Raw genomic sequence first — 16,416 nt, forward strand, 5'->3', positions numbered from 1 at the left:
ATCATATTTCTTGAGTTAATTCCTCTACATCATGTCATCTTACGCGTTACTCCGTTCTTTATGAATACTCTAGATGCATGATGGATAGCGGTCGATGTGTGGAGTATAGTAGATGCAGAATCGTTTCGGTCTACTTGACACGGACGTGATGCCTATATTCATGATCATTGCCTTAGATATCGTCATAACTTTGCGCTTTTCTATCAATTGCTTGACAGTAATTTGTTCAACCACCGTATTATTTGCTATCTTGAGAGAAGCTTCTAGTGAAATCTATGGCCCCGAGTCTATTTCCCATCACATAAGTTTTTGATCTACAATTTTAGTTTTCGATCTATTATTTTGCAATCTTTTACTTAACGATCTATGAACCAAAAATACCAAAAATATTTACTTTATCATTTATCTTTCTCTATCAGATCTCACTTTTGTAAGTAACCGTGAGGAGATTGACAACCACTTTATCGCGTTGGGTGCAAGTTGTTTGTTGTTTGTGCAGGTATTCGGTGATTTGTGCGTGGTCTCCTGCTAGATTAATACCTTGATTCTCAAAATGAGGGAAATACTTATCTCTACTTTGTTGCATCACCCTTTCCTCTTCAAGGGAAAAACCAACGCATGCTCATGAAGTAGCAGGAAGAATTTCCGGCGCCGTTGCCGGGGAGATCTACGCCAAGTGAAGACATACCAAGGATCCATCATAAACTCTCATCTCTAGCATTACATTATTCACCATTCGACTCTCATTTTCCTGTCCCCCACTTCTAAAGAGATTTTCGAAAAGATTTGCCTTTTCTTCGCCCCTCTTCCGTTCGTCTTCTTTGTTTGCTTTTTGTGTGCTCGTGTGTTGGATTGCTTGCTTTCTCACGATGGCTCAAGAGAATACTAAATTGTGTGATTTTTCCAACACCAATAATAATGATTTTAATAGTACTCCAATTGCTCCCGCCACTAGTTCGGAATCTTGTGAAATTAATGCCGCTTTGTTGAATCTTGTTACGAAAGATCAATTTTCCGGCCTTCCTAGTGAAGATGCCGCATCCCATCTTAACAATTTCATTGATTTGTGTTATATGCAAAAGAAAAAAGGTGTGGATAATGATATTGTTAAATTGAAGCTATTTCCGTTTCACTTTGAGATCGTGCTAAAACTTGGTTTTCATCTTTACCTAAAAATAGTATTGATTCATGGAATAAGTGTAAAGATGCCTTTATCTCCAAGTATTTTCCTCCAGCTAAGATCATCTCCTTAGGAACAATATTATAAATTTAAGCAACTTGATCATGAACATGTTGCACAATCTTGGGAGAGGATGAAATTGATGATACGAAACTGCCCTACTCACGGTTTGAATTTGTCGATGATTATACAAAAAATTTATGGATTTTGCTTCTAGAAATCTTTTAGATTCGGCAGCGGGAGGTAGTTTTATGGAAATTACTCTAGGAGAAGCTACTAAACTCCTAGATAATATTATGGTTAATTATTCTCAACGGCATACCAAAAGATCTTCTACTAGTAAAAAAAGTGCATGCAACTGAAGAGATTAATGTTTTGAGTGAAAAGATGGATGAGCTTATGAGATTATTTTCTAGTAAGAGTGCTTCTATTGATCCTAATGATATGCCCTTTTTCTACTTTGATTGAAAATAATAATGAATCTATGGATGTGAATTTTGTTGGTAGGAACAATTTTGGTAATAACGCGTATAGAGGTAATTTTAACCCTAGGCCGTTTCCTAGTAATTCCTCTAATAATTATGGTAATTACTACGACAATTATTATGGAAATTATAATAAGATGCCCTCTGATTTTTAGAATAGTGTTAAATAATTTACGAGTTCGCAAAAGAAATTCAATGCTTTGATTGAAGATAAATTGCTTAAGATTGATGATTTGGGAAGGAATGTGGATATAATTTCTCTTGATGTTGATTCTTTGAAACTTAGATCTTTTCCACCCAAGAATGATATTAATGGGTCTCTCAAAGCTATTAGAATTTCCATTGATGAGTGCCAAGAAAGAACCGCTAAGATGCTTGCGAAACGAGACTGTTTTGTAAAAACGTGTTCTTCTAGTTTCTGTGAAAATAAAGATGAAGATCTTAAAGTGATTGATGTGACTCCTATTGAATCTTTGTTTTCCAATAAATCTTGATAAATATGGGACTAGAGATGAATCAACTTTAGTTAAAAGGTGTCCCAATGGTTCGGAGTTTTTAGATCTTTATGCATAAATTGATAAAAGTGGGATTGGAGAGGTCAAAACTTTAGGTAGCAATGAACCCACTCTTTTGTATTTCAAGGAATTTAATTATGGTGATTGTTCTTTAATAGATTGTATTTCCTTGTCGCAATCCATGATGAATTCTCCTCATGCTTATAATCAAAACAATGCTTTTACTAAACATATCGTTGATGCTATGATGCAATCTTTTGAAGAACTTGAATTGGAAGTTTGTATCCCTAGAAAAATTTATGATGAGTGGGAACCTACTATTAAGATTAAGATTAAATATTATGAGTGACATGCTTTGTGTGATTTGGGTGCAAGTGTTTCCACGATTCCAAAAACTTTATGTGATGTGCTAGGTTTCCGTGAATTTGATGATTGTTCTTTAAATTTGCATCTTGCAGATTCCACCATTAAGAAACATATGGGAAGGATTAATGATGTTCTTATTATTGCAAATAGGAATTAGGTGCCCATAGATTTCATTGTTCTTGATATATTCTTGGTAGACCTTTCCATAGAACGATTAGTGCAATTATTGATATGAAAGAAGGAAACATTAGATTTCAATTTTCGTTAAGGAAGGTCATGGAACACTTTCCAAGAAATAAAATTAAATTTCCTTATGAATCTATTATGAGAGCCACTTATGTATTACATACCAAAGATGACAATACATAGATCTATTCGTGTTTTATGCCTAGCTAAGGGCGTTAAACAATAGCGCTTGTTGGGACTCAACCCAATTTTTTCCCTTTTTAGATTCTGTTTTGCAATAAATGATTCATCTAGCCTTTGGTTAGATGTGGTTTCGTGTTTTAATTAGTTTTTGTGCCAAGTAAGACCTTTGGGATGGTTTACGGTGATAGTTGATTTGATCTTGCTGAAAAACAGAAACTTTTGCACTCAGGAAAATAACTCTCATTTTTAACAGAAGTGTGATAAAATACCGATTCTGCTTGCAGAAGATTAATTAACAAATTTCTTATGTTGTCCTAATTTTTCAGAATTTTTGGAGTTACAGAAGTATTCGAGAGTTGCAGATTGCTACAGAATATTCTGTTTTTGACAGATTCTGTTTTCTATGTGTTGGTTGCTTAGTTTGATGATTCTATGGGTAGTATCAGGGGGTATGAACCATGGATAAGTTGGAATACATTAGATATTACACCAATATAAATAAAGAATGAGTTCACAACAGTACTAAAAGTGGTGATTTTTTTCTTATACTAACTAACATTATGAGATTTTCTTTTGAGTTTTGTGTTGTGAAGTTTTCAAGTTTTGTGTAAGGATTTGATGGACTATGGAATAAGGAGTGGAAAGAGCCTAAGCTTGGGGAAGCCTAAGGCGGCCCAAGGTAATATTCAAGAACAACCAAGAGCCTAAGCTTGGGGATGCCCCGGAAGGCATCCCCTCTTTCGTCTTCATGTATCGGTAACTTTACTTGAGGCTATATTTTTATTCACCACAACATATGTGTTTTGCTTGGAGCGTCTTTGTTATTTGAGTCTTTTCTTTTTAGTTTGCCACAATCATCCTTGCTGTACACACATTTTGAGAGGGACACGCATGAATCGTGATTTATTAGAATACTCTATGTGCTTCACTTATATCTTTTGAGCTAGGCAATTTTGCTCTAGTGCTTCACTTATATCTTTTTAGAGCACGGCGGTGGTTTTATTTTATAGAAGTTGATGAACTCTCATGCTTCACTTATATTATTTTCAGAGTCTTTAAACAGCATGGTATTTTTCTTTGGTTATAAATTTAGTCCTAATATGATAGGCATCCAGGAGGGATATAATAAAAACTTTCATATAAAGTGCATTGAATACTATGAGAAGTTTGATTCCTTATGATTGTTTTGAGATATGAAGATGGTGATATTAGAGTCATGCTAGTGAGTAATTGTGAATTTCAAAAATACTTGTGTTAAGGTTTCACTAGCATAGAAAGGCCCATTTGTCCCGGGTCTGGAACCGGGACTAAAGGGTCGGGACTAAAGCCCAATACCTTTAGTCCCGTTTCGCCTACGAACCGGGACATTTGGGGTTCCATGTGGCTGCTGCGGCTTGCCCAGGCAGGAGGGCCTTTTATCCGAGTTGGTAGCACCAACTGGGACCAAAAAGCATCCACGCGTCGGTAGTTCAGGGGCCGGGGTTTTTGTTTTTTAAGGGGGGGGGGGGTTGGGGTTTTTGGGGGTTTTGTGGGGTTAATTTAGGGGTTTCATATGTTGTGTTAGATAGCTAATAGAGAGAAGTGTCCTCTCTTATCTCCGTGCTTGGTCGACGCTATGTACTATAGGTATAGAGAGGACTCTACACGCTAGTTAGTAAGCAAATGAAGGAAACCATTAAGTACACAAGATCATCATGAACATATACAGAGAGAAGTGATCGCCCTCTCCTTCTCTGAGAGATTGGTCGAACAACAAGTTTTCATATATCTATCCGACGCTACTGGCTACATATATACAATATAAGATCTCTTACAATTCCCTAACATCTAATGTCAAATTCCACATGGTATTCTCCGACTTTATTTATGACATGGTCAAGAAAGAATCCCACCAATTCTCTTGAATTGCTCCTATGCGATCTTTTTGTAGGAGTTCATTCCGCATCTGCCACATCTAATTTGAAGAATGAGGTCAATACATATATACAAATGAAATTCAACACAAATGATGGTAATAAAAAAATTGTGAATATTATTGCTTACACACTTCATATTGTTTTTAGAGTAGCCCCGCTTAGAGGTCGTCGCGTTGTAGATGAACTTGCAAATGTAGTATCCACAGTAATCATTCCCGAGTTCCTGCCACAAGCACTTTACGAGAAATAGAGGTCAATCAAACTGATAATCTAGCATTATAAATGGTATTGATGAAAGTAGCTAGAATCAATGGGAGATGCACGGAACTAGCTAGTAGTACTTACTTTCGGGTGTGTAAATCGCAGCTCCCTGGCAGTCCCAGATCTTTTGCGGCGAACTCTTTCAAAACCCTGTGAGCCAAAGAAAATAATTACTTGATATCAGGAAATGAACAAAGTTGCCGATATGGTGCAATAATGAATGATTGAACTTACTTCTGGAGCATTTCAGTCATGTTTGCATACTCCTGGGGATCTTTTTGTTTTGAGTCTAAGACGGCTACTACTCCCAGCTCAAGCTTAATCTCCAGCAGAATAAAGTGGATGTTGTGCACGCGTGCATAACTCATCAATTACATTACTATAACCATGAGTAATAAGGGAAACCGAATATGAACAAGATAGTAACACTCACTTGAAGTTGTAAGGAAAGAGTATTTTCTCTTTGTTTTGATTTTGAAGCATCGATTGTAGCAAGTTGGCCTCGATTTCTGTGGCATTATATTTAACCTTCCATTCATCTATGAGATTTGTGTTAATGAACCCAATATCATAGATTTGTGCTTTTCTGCATCCGACGATCTTCAATATGCATAATATAGTGAGGATAATTATATATACATGCAATGAAAGAGCTGAGCTATATATAGTCTTAATTACAGAAGTAGTACTTACAAACAGTAGCAAGCGATGATTATTTTATCGAGGGACTTTTGATTGTAAAACTGGAAGAACTCCTCAAATGGAACAGACAATAGATCAATTCCAACGAGGTCGTGCTCCTCTTTAACTCTCAATGTCAAAGTATCCTTCCCAGACTCGCTGCAGGTGTCCATGTACCACTCATGGAATCTTTGAATCATCGTTATTAGAGGAGGATGACCAAGTTTCACGAGAGGCTTCCCATACTGGTATTTGAATTCGTCCACCTCAATTGTATCAAAATGTACATCATCGGGTAGGTAATCTGCAGGATTGGTACTGGGCACCATCCCCAGATGATTAGCGATGATATTGCTAGACACCTTGAGCGGGGGGCACGATTGGTTTGCTTGTTTGCCGAGCTGGGGATTTTTTCCCACATCTTCGTTCTAGTAACCTTCGATCACTGCAAGTACTTCCCAGCCACTCTGCTTCCTTATATGTCCTTTCAATAATGCGCTCATAGTTGGTTTGCGGCGGAGACGGTGGTGGTCACTTCAGTGCATCGATAGTGCGCTGAACTTTCATGGAATCTATCTTCTCCTCCAGAGGTGGATGTTTCATAGCTCTTCGCGTTTCAAAGAAGTCCTTCACATAGGCTTCACAGATCTTCGTGTTTTGCTCCATGGTCCTCTCATATGGTAACTTCTCTAGAGGCTTGAGAGATGGACCGAATCTGTATTGCCTCCTACCTCTGGCTGTACTGCTAGGCGCTGGAGCAGCCGGAGCGGCGGTGGTTGTCTTCCTTGATTTTTTTACGACAAGGAGAAGGAGGCGGAGTGCTACGACGTGCCGGAGCAGCCAGAGCGGCGGCAGATTTCTTCCGCCATTGCTGACGAGGCGGAGGAGGAGGCGGGCTGCTCGGACGCACCGGAGCAGGCGGAGAAGGAGGCAGAGTGCCGCCACGCACTGGAGCAGACGGAGAAGGAGGAGGAGTGCCCTGACTTGCTCGAGGAGGAGGAGGAGGCAGAGTTCCCTGATTCGCCGGAGGAGGAGGAGGAGGCAGAGGCGTCCAGTTCGGAAGCTTGATGTGCTCCTTCCGCCGTAGACATAGAGTCTTCAAAGCAAGACCCAGGTGAGTCTCCCCTTCACCGGTAGGGTGGTCAAGCTCGAGCTCCTCAAATCCCTCCGTTATTTCATCCGCCATCACAACAATGTAGCCTTGTGGAATCAGAAGGCAGTGAAACGTTGCGTCTGGTTCAGGAGGTGCAACAGATCCGACAACCACCTTGACTTTGAGGTTCTGCCATTGCGTCAGAAGGTGGCAATGTTGAACCTTCGTGATAGCATCCACGGGGTAGCTAGGAGCCGTGAAGTCAGGTTGTTGAAGGAGCTCAGTGAAAGCCACGCTACTTCTCCACTGAGATGGCGGGGTAGCTTCAGGGGTAGCTCCGGCAGGTCGCTGGCTGTGAACTTCTTGTTCCTCTAGCTTTCGTACCCTTGCATTCAGCTTGTGCAGTTCGCTCTGCTCCACTTTCCTCCTCCTCTCCCGGGTTTTGTAACCGCATGCGCCGGGAAACCCAACCTTCCACACAATGGAGCCTGTCGTGCCTCGTGTTTGTCCAAGGTGCGGAGGATTCCCTAGGGCCTCTGTGAACTCGTCATTCTCTCTGTCGGGAACAAGCGCCCTTTGCTGCACCGCGGCGATATACTTTTGAAGCTTCTTGACGAGTATTTCATGTTGCTCGTTTTTCCAAATGCACTTCCCTGTTTCAGGGTCCAAGGTTCCCCCAACCCCAAAGAACCAAGTCCTTGAACGGTTTGGCCAGTGGAATGTCTCTAGTTCAACCCCTTTAGCAAGCAGGTCATTCTCAGCCTTGTCCCACAACGGTTGGTCTTTGAGGTAGCCACCTGACCTCGTGCGATGGTGATGCTCCTTCTTTCCAGTATTTATCTTGTTTGTCGCTGACATCTTCTTACACTTCTCTGATGCCGTGTAGGCCACAAATGTGGGCCAGTGATCTCTTATCTTGTCAAATCGTCCGGTGAATTCTGAAGTCTTCCCTTTATCGACAAACATTGATTTCAACTCATTCTTGCACCTCCTGAATAGATCTGTCATCTTATTAAGAGCATGAGCCTTGACCAATGGCTCTATAACTAGCTTCTCCGGATCCTACCCTCGCGGTAGGGTGAAATTTGCCTTCAGCACGGTCCAAATATCATCTTTCTGTATATCGTTGACATTAGACACTTGAGGATCTTTGTTCTTAGGCTTATTCCATTGGTGGATGCTGATCGGGATCATGTCCCTAACAAGAACCCCACACTGAGCAGAAAATGCTTCCTTGGTCCGGCTGGGTTCAATTGCTTGGCCATCGCACGCGATTGCTGTGATTTTGAACCTTTCATCCTTTTCTTTGGGCCTCGTCTCGTTACCGAAGGTTGGCTCAATCTGGAGGGATAGAAAAGAGGAAAGAAGAGTTAATATATATATATATATATATATATATGTGTGTGTGTGTGTGTGTGTGTGTGTGTGTGTGTGTGTGTGTGTGTGTGTACATACCAAAACAATTAATGCATCAAGTAGCTAGTCAGCACAGGCTTAATTAATATATATACCTCGCCGGACTTTGTAACAAGTCCCTCCTCCGTTTGGTCACCGGAGCTGTCATCACGGTCTCCTTCTTCCACCGACATTCGGTCACCGTAGCCATCATGATCATGTCCTTCCTCCTCCATTGTTCGATCACCAGAGCCTGCTTCACCCTCTCCATCCAGACCATCAGTGTCGTTGAGATACAACAAGGCATCACCTTCGCCGAGGATTATGTCCCCCAACAACTATTCTGCTTCCAAGTCTCGATGCTCCATAGTTTCTACAAATATTACAACATGGCAATTAATAGACAAACATGACAGATGGATATATTAGTGGCAAACGTAGACCTAGCTAGATCGACGCTTCTACGGTTTGGGGTGGCCTCGACAATGCTTCTAGGGTTTGGGGTGGCCTCCATGCTTGTAGGATTTAACAAAATGGTCCCATTCTGAATGTGCAGAAAATGGTCCCTATCTTTGCTGATCTCATCTAGCCTTCTATATGTCATGTTTGTCCAGTGTCAAAGGATCCAAGAAAACCATGGCTTCATCATTAGGCGAAACTAACGAGCGCATGTTAGTACAAAGCTCTCCAAAGTTATTTTGGAACGGAGTCCCAGATAGGATATATCGCTTTTTGTTATGAAGTTTAGTAAGAGCCTTCCGAATATCGCTATTTGGAAGGCCTTTGCTAAACTTTGTAGTAAAAAGTGGATTATCCTATCCATGACTCCATTCCAAAATAACTTTGGAGAGCTTCGTACCATCATGCCCCGGTTACTTCCGGCTAATGATGAAGCCATGTATTTCTTCAATATTTTGACACAAGGCAACGTGACATATAGAACGTTACATAGATGAGATCAGAAAAAAATGGATCAACTTGTGCACATACATAATGGGGGCATTCTTGATAAATCTCTTATAAATCTCAACCCCCCCCCCTCATGTCAAAGTTATCAGGGAGGGGGTATATCGACCCCCCTCATGTCGAAGTTATCGGGGAGGGGGTATATCGACCCCCTGATGTCGAAGTTATTGGGGAGGGGGTATATCGACAGCGACGACATACACACATGGAAAAAAATGTTATCGAGGAGGGGGTATATCGACCGCCCCCACCCCCCACCCCACTCATGTCGAAGTTATCGGGGAGGGGGTATATCGACAACGACATACCCGAGAAAAATAAGAAGAGGAGGAAGAAGAAGAAAAAAGAGGAGGAGAAGAAGAAGGAATAGAGAAGACCAAAGAAAAAAAAGAAGAAAAAAATAGGAGAAGAAGAAGGAATAGAGGAGAAGAAGAAAAAATAGAATGAATAATATTATTCTATTTTTTCTTCTTCTCCTCTTTTTTTCTTTCTTATTTTTCATCTTCTTATTTATTTCTCCTCTTCTTCCTCTCCTCTTCTTCTCCTTCTTCTTCTCCTTCTTCCTCTTCCTATTTTCCTTTTTCCTCTCCTTCTTTTTCTTCTAAATATGAACATAGACATAAATGGCCTTGATCATACACAATTTTCCTATACATACACAATATGAACATATACATAAACTGATAAAGAAAATCTATGAATAAAAAAACATAAAAATTCTATGAACAAAATTACAACAGAAAAAAATCATAACATTTCCATGAACAAAATTACAACAGAAAAAAATCATAAAAATTCTATGAAAAAATTGACATATTCTTTGCATATGAACATACAAACATTTGCATATTCTACAACTATATCACGAAAAAATCTATGAACATAAAAAAAATTCTAACTTTTGTATATTCTTTGCATATGAACATACATACATCATAATCATCATCATCTACTACTACAAATAAAAAAAATCTATGAACATAATAAAACATGGGTCGTCATCGGCATCGGGGCGGGCGGCGCCATTGGGGCATGGGCGGGAAGGAGGAGAGGAGGGGGAACGGCGAGGTGCAGCTCACAGTGCAGGGGAGCGGTGGCGAGGTCGGGGCAGGGCGTGGTGAGGTTGGGGAAAGGCTCGGCGATATCGAGGTAGGGGCATGGCGCGGCGAGGTCGGGGCAGGGTCCGGTGCGGCGAGGCCGGGGTAGGGGCGACGGCGACGACGGAGACGGCGGATGGGAGTGGGGCAGCCTGGCGGTGTCGATGACCTCGGCGTCATCGAGCACATACTGGCGATGAATTCTGAAAAAAAACCGCAAAGTGTTACTTATATAGCAAAGGCTTTGGTCCCGATTCGTGGCACAAACCAGGACCAATGCCCCCCTTTTGTCCCGGTTCGTGCCACCAACCGGGACCAAAGGTCTCTTTTCATCAGCCGAAAGTCTGGGAAGCAGAGGCGTTTGGTCCCGGTTGGTAAAGGGCGGCATTGGTCCCGGTTGGTGCCACCAACCGGTACCAATTCCCACCTTTAGTCCCGGTTGGTGCTAGTTGGTGCTACCAACCGGGAACAAAGCTCTTGTGCTTCCCGCGGCCAAATGTTTAGTCCCACCTCGCTAGTTGAGAGGAGCTCGGAGTGGTTTATATGCCCCACTACGGTTGCCCTCTCGAGCTCCTCTCAAATGCAGGCTTACTTGGCCTAATCACATGCAATGCTGCCTATGGGCCTACTGGGCCTTCTGCGGGCCTGAACCGGTGGCCCATGGTTGGGTTTCTAGTCATATTCTGGTCGTGGTGGCCCAGCAGGTGGCATTTTTTATTTTTTCCAGTTTTTTTACTTTTTTCTTTATTTATTTTATTTTGTTTCTACTTACATCAATATACTTACTATTTTTCAGTGTTTCTTTTTGCTTTCAGGAAATAATAATTATAAACTTTCTGTTAGTGCCATTTGTTTACCAATTTGAATAGTTTAAATTTGAATCGATCTCGCTTGCCTCCTATACCTTTACTTGTACTGCTAGCCACCATAGCTACGACGGCTCTCTTCCGCTGTTCTTTAGGCAGCTGAGCCCACTGAGGCGGCGGAGATGGCTAACGTGGCTGACTTGGAGGAGGAGGAGTGGGCTGATGCGGTGCCAGACATGGAGCACGAGGAGTGGCCTGACGCGGTGCCGGACTTGGAGGAGGAGGAGTGGCCTAACGCGTTGGCGGACTTGAAGGAGAAGGAGTCTACTGAGGCGGTGGCTGATGACTTGGAGGAGCAGGAGTCTACTGACGTGGTGGCAGACTTCAATGAGGAGTCGGCTGATGCCGTGTCGGTGGCCTTGGAAAGATGACACAATCCTTTCTCCATAGGATGATACAATGTATGGCCTCTCCTAGTGTGTGCTCCTCGTCACCTATAGGAATGTCAAGCTCTAGCCCCGAATATTGTGCCACCACTTCATCAACCATGACACGAGCATAGCCAGCTAGAATCGGGTTGCAATGGAAGGTTACTTCGGGGGGATTTGTATAAGCAACGACATCCGCCACCTTCATGGATATGTTCTTCATTTTGAAGTTTAGCTCACAATTAGTGTTCTCCGTGATGTCATCCACAGGGAATCTATCCAGCAGTACCTCGCCCGGTGCGGAACCCATGCTGCTTCTCGGCATGGATGGGACGGTGCTATCCAATGATGGATCCACTAGCTACTGCCGCTGCTGAGACCCCCTTTCTTGGCTAAGTGAGTCTATCTGCTGCTGCTGCCGCTGGAATTGGAGTGCCAACTATGCGTGCATTGATTCTAGGCCTTTAAGGCGTTCTGCTTCCTGCTCCTTCTCCTCCTCCTCCAGCTTCCTCTTCTTCTCCTCCTCCATCTCCTTTCTCGCACGACTTTGTAGTCGATGTTCCAGTTCACAAACACCTCATACCACGGAACAACGCCTTTGCGTCGCGTTCTTCCCGGGTGTCGTGGAATTGTCACGACAGATGTCCTAGTGAAAGGACTTAGTCGTGGAGCCATCGCAACTAGGAAACTTATAGAGGTTAATCGAGACAAAGGACACGAGGTTTATACTGGTTCGGCCCCTTACGGTGAAGGTAAAAGCCTACGATCCAGTTTTGAGTGGGATTGCTTATGTCTCGTTAACTAGGGAGCGAATCGCTTGACCTAGCTCTCGAGTTGATGTTACTTGTCCTGATCCGCCGCCGGGTCGTCCCTTTATATATAGAGGTCGATGCCCTACAGCCTACAGAGTCCCGACGGGCTCATAAACAATGTCCGGCTTGGTCTCTTAACTATTCTTACCTTACAATACAAGTCACGCATACATGGCGGTTTATCACTATGGGCCTTAAGTCGCCTCTGGGCTTTGGGCCCTTAACTGAACGACCATCTCTATCCTGGGACTTGGGCTTCAAGAATATTTGTAAGTATAACCCGGACCCTCCTGGGTGGGTCATACCAATAGCTATATCCCCAACATTAGGCCCTAGATTGATCTGAACTAGTTCATGTCGATCTTCAACACTGAAGGAAAAATCTTCTCAAAAATTCATGTAACCCGCCATGATTTCATCATCTGGATTTGTGGTAACCCGCCATGACGTCACCTGCCATAAAACCATGTTTTCTTCAATGTATCCCAATGGATCTTTATCTTGATGACCATACCGAAAATCGAGGCGTCCCTGTAGTTGGATAACTTATATTTTCGGCCTCCTCGTTTTTCGCGCTCTTTTAGTGACCCTTCCTTATAAATAGACCCGACTAGGTCTTCCTCATTCTTCTCGTTCCGCATCTTCTTCCTCTCGCCCCCTTCTGTCACTAGAGCTCCGCCGCTGCCGCCACAACGCATCTCGCCTCCGTCGACCTTGGTCGCTGCATCAACCTGTACTTGTCCAGAGAACGGCGCTGATCCTCCACATCAGATCTCCTGCAGTAAATTTTCCCCTTTCTGCACTACAGATCCGTGCTAGGTCTAGCGTGTTCTTCTGTACAGTTCCTCATTCATCCCAGTTCTTCGCATTTGCTTTTGCCGTCGCTTCTTTGATCCAGCGATAATGTAGATCTCATGCGGTAGTTGCTCCGCATCCATTTTTAATTCTAGCAGATCTTCTTTCTTTGTAAGAATCCTCAGCAGAACCCATAAACTTCCCTGCACCATATTTTTAGGTCTAGAAATTTTTCTTTTCTGAACGTGTGGTAGATCAAAAATAATAGTTGCAGTTTGTGAAACCTGTTTATGCAACACTTAGGCAAAAATCTGCACTTGTTAGATTCTTCTAGTCATGGCGACTCTGATCACCGGCTTTAAAGAGACCATGCTCAATTGATAATTTTGACCACCCACGACGGTTTTTAAATAATCCTGATGGCTTATAGAACCTATGGCGTCTTAAATAACCATGACATAATTATCCTTATACCATTAGGCCCCTTCGTAAGCCGCCATCTTGAATATGCACAGTAATACTTTTTCCTGCCCGGCTTAAATTTGAACCGGCACTTTTACTTTGTCTAAGTCTTTCAATCAGAATGGCACGAAAGGCACCTACCTCCTGCAACTGGGTTAAATCCATTGTCACTGACAATACTTTGGATGATTTTGTGAAGACCGGCTATCTGCCGAAAAAAGAAGCCATGCCTTATCATGCTCCTGACCCGGAGGAGGAATTTCCTCAACCCAAAGATGGAGAAGTTGTTGTTTTCACAGATCATATGAGCCGGGGCTTCACTCCACTTGGATCAAAATTCTTCAAAGATGTGCTGCATTTCTTTGATCTTCACCCAGAAGACACCGGACCCAATTCCGTGTCTAATATCTACAACTTCCAAGTATTCAGTGAGGTATACCTTGGAGAAGAACACAATCTGCTGCTCTTCAGAGATCTGTTTTATTTGAACCGCCAGAATGAGTGTGCTAGCGGTCAGACCTTAGAGCTTGGCGGTGTCTCAATCCTGCGCCGTAGGGATGTGATATTTCCTTACGCCAACACGCCGAGCCACCCCAAAGATTGGAATATGACGTGGTTTTACTTCCAAGATACCTCTCCGGCTGGTGAAAACCCTCTGCCCGGCTTTCGTGCCCTTCGTCTCGGGCCCAACTATCATTTGCCTGACAAGATTACATCCACCGAACACAAATCACTCGCTCCCACTTTGGCCAAGATCAACGCTCTTTTGGGGAACGGGCTAACAGGCATCGACCTGGTCCGGGTATGGCTCGCCTGGCGGGTTATTCTGTTGAGCCGCCGCCCCGGTTTGATGTGTGATTATACAGGCGCGAAGGATGACCTTCTGCGTCACAGCCCTGATGATTTGCCAGAAGACGTCATTGACGATATGATGAAGTCTCTTTTGAACAAGGGCCTAGCAGACTGTAGTAGAGTGGGCTTAGCCCCTTTCTGCTAGGCTAACCCGACGCCAAAGGTAAGCCGCCCATATTGTAACATCCCAATTTTTCAATTAGGAACGTTATACATTAGATCATGATTACATATCATATTTTATTGCATTTTGGCTTGATCATAGAAATTCTACGCAACTCAAGGACCGACGGAGAGAGTTGGGGATTTCGTTAATTTCCTGATTTGAGTTTTTCTCAAATTTAGGAAAGGAATCATTTTGATTTTAATTATTTTATCTTCAAATATTTCAATTATAAAATAAGGGAGAGGGAATAAAATGACTTTCCCAAAATAAAGAAATATTGAGGATTTAATATTAAAATCAAATAAGATTTTATTCCGGAGTTTTATCGCTATTTTATTTGAATTAGGAAAAATGCGCGTTTTTCAAAATTGCATTTTAGGCCCAAATAAATGTTCACCTTGTCCGACTTATTTTTATAGGACAGGTAAAACTTATTTCGGGATTTTTGGAGTCCGTTTAGTATTTATTTTATTTCTTTTTCTGCGTGTCTGAATTATTTAAAAAAACCGAACCGACCCGGGCCGCCGTGGGCGACCCGGACTCCCTCTTCGCCCAGGATTTATAAGCAGCCAACCCGCCTCGCCCCGCCAACCCCAACCCTAACCCGCGCCGCCGCAGCCGCAGCCGCCGCCGCCGCCGCCCGCGCCCCACCGCCGCCGACCCCGCCGCCGTCGCCTCGCGCTAGAGCCACCCGCCGCTGCCGACCCCGCCGCTGTCCGCCGCCGCCGCCCACCGTCCCGACCCGCTGGAGCCCGCCGCCCCTTGCCGGAGCCCCGCCGCCGCCGGAGGTAGGACCCGCGCCGCCGCCGGTTTTCTTCGGAAAACCGTTGTTTTTTTAGGAAACGACGGTTTATTTTTTTATAGATCGGATTAGTTTTTTTTGGTTTATTTATTTTGCGGACGTTCGTCCATACATTCGTTTTAACGAACGGTTTTCGTCATTTAGCCGCAGATGGCGAACGTTCGTTCGTTAGCCTGTTCGTACGTTTTTCTTTTCTCGGGTTTTTTCGCGATTATTTCCGATCGAGATTTCTGATCCGATTTTCGTTCTAGTATAAATTTTCGCTCGTTTATCAGAATCAGGCGATTCAAGCGCCTAGAGTTTCGTCTCGAAACCCTCTTTCCATTTAACAAACTCAAACAAGTTTTTGCTACTGTAAAACTTGACTTAGGTTCAGATTAGTAAATGAAGCTTGTTTCTTTCGCCGTTCGACAATTCGTTGCTTCATTTGACTTGATTCTTTCTGCAAACCGGAGTTCTTAAGTTGAACTTTCTGGTTAGATATTTTATTTGAGTTTTACCTTTGCATTATATGAGTGCTTATTGTATGCTTGTTTGTTTGCGATAGAGTACCCGGAGTGCGCTGCTTGCTACTACGAGTCTCTAGGTTTCACAAATCATCAGCAAGGCAAGTAACACTTTGATCATACCTCTTTGCTACTACGAGTCTCTAGGTTGAAGGAAGTTGGATTCCTCGGACATGTGATATCCGGAGAAGGAATAGCAGTAGACCTCACCAAAGTTGTCACTGTGACAAATTGGAAAGCCCCCACATCAGTTGGAGAGATACATAGTTCCCTTGGACTCGCGGGATACTACCGGAGGTTCATTGAGAATTTCTCAAAGATTGCAAAGCCCATGACGGAATTGTTGAAGAAGGACACCAAGTTCAATTGGACTAAGGAATGTGAGGCCATTTCCAGGAGTTGAAGAAACGTTTGGTTACATCACAGGTGTTGATTCTGCCAGATCAGTGCAAGGATTATGAAG

This window comes from Triticum aestivum, chromosome 5B, assembly GCF_018294505.1.
Source record: "Triticum aestivum cultivar Chinese Spring chromosome 5B, IWGSC CS RefSeq v2.1, whole genome shotgun sequence".
Taxonomy (NCBI): domain Eukaryota; kingdom Viridiplantae; phylum Streptophyta; class Magnoliopsida; order Poales; family Poaceae; genus Triticum; species Triticum aestivum.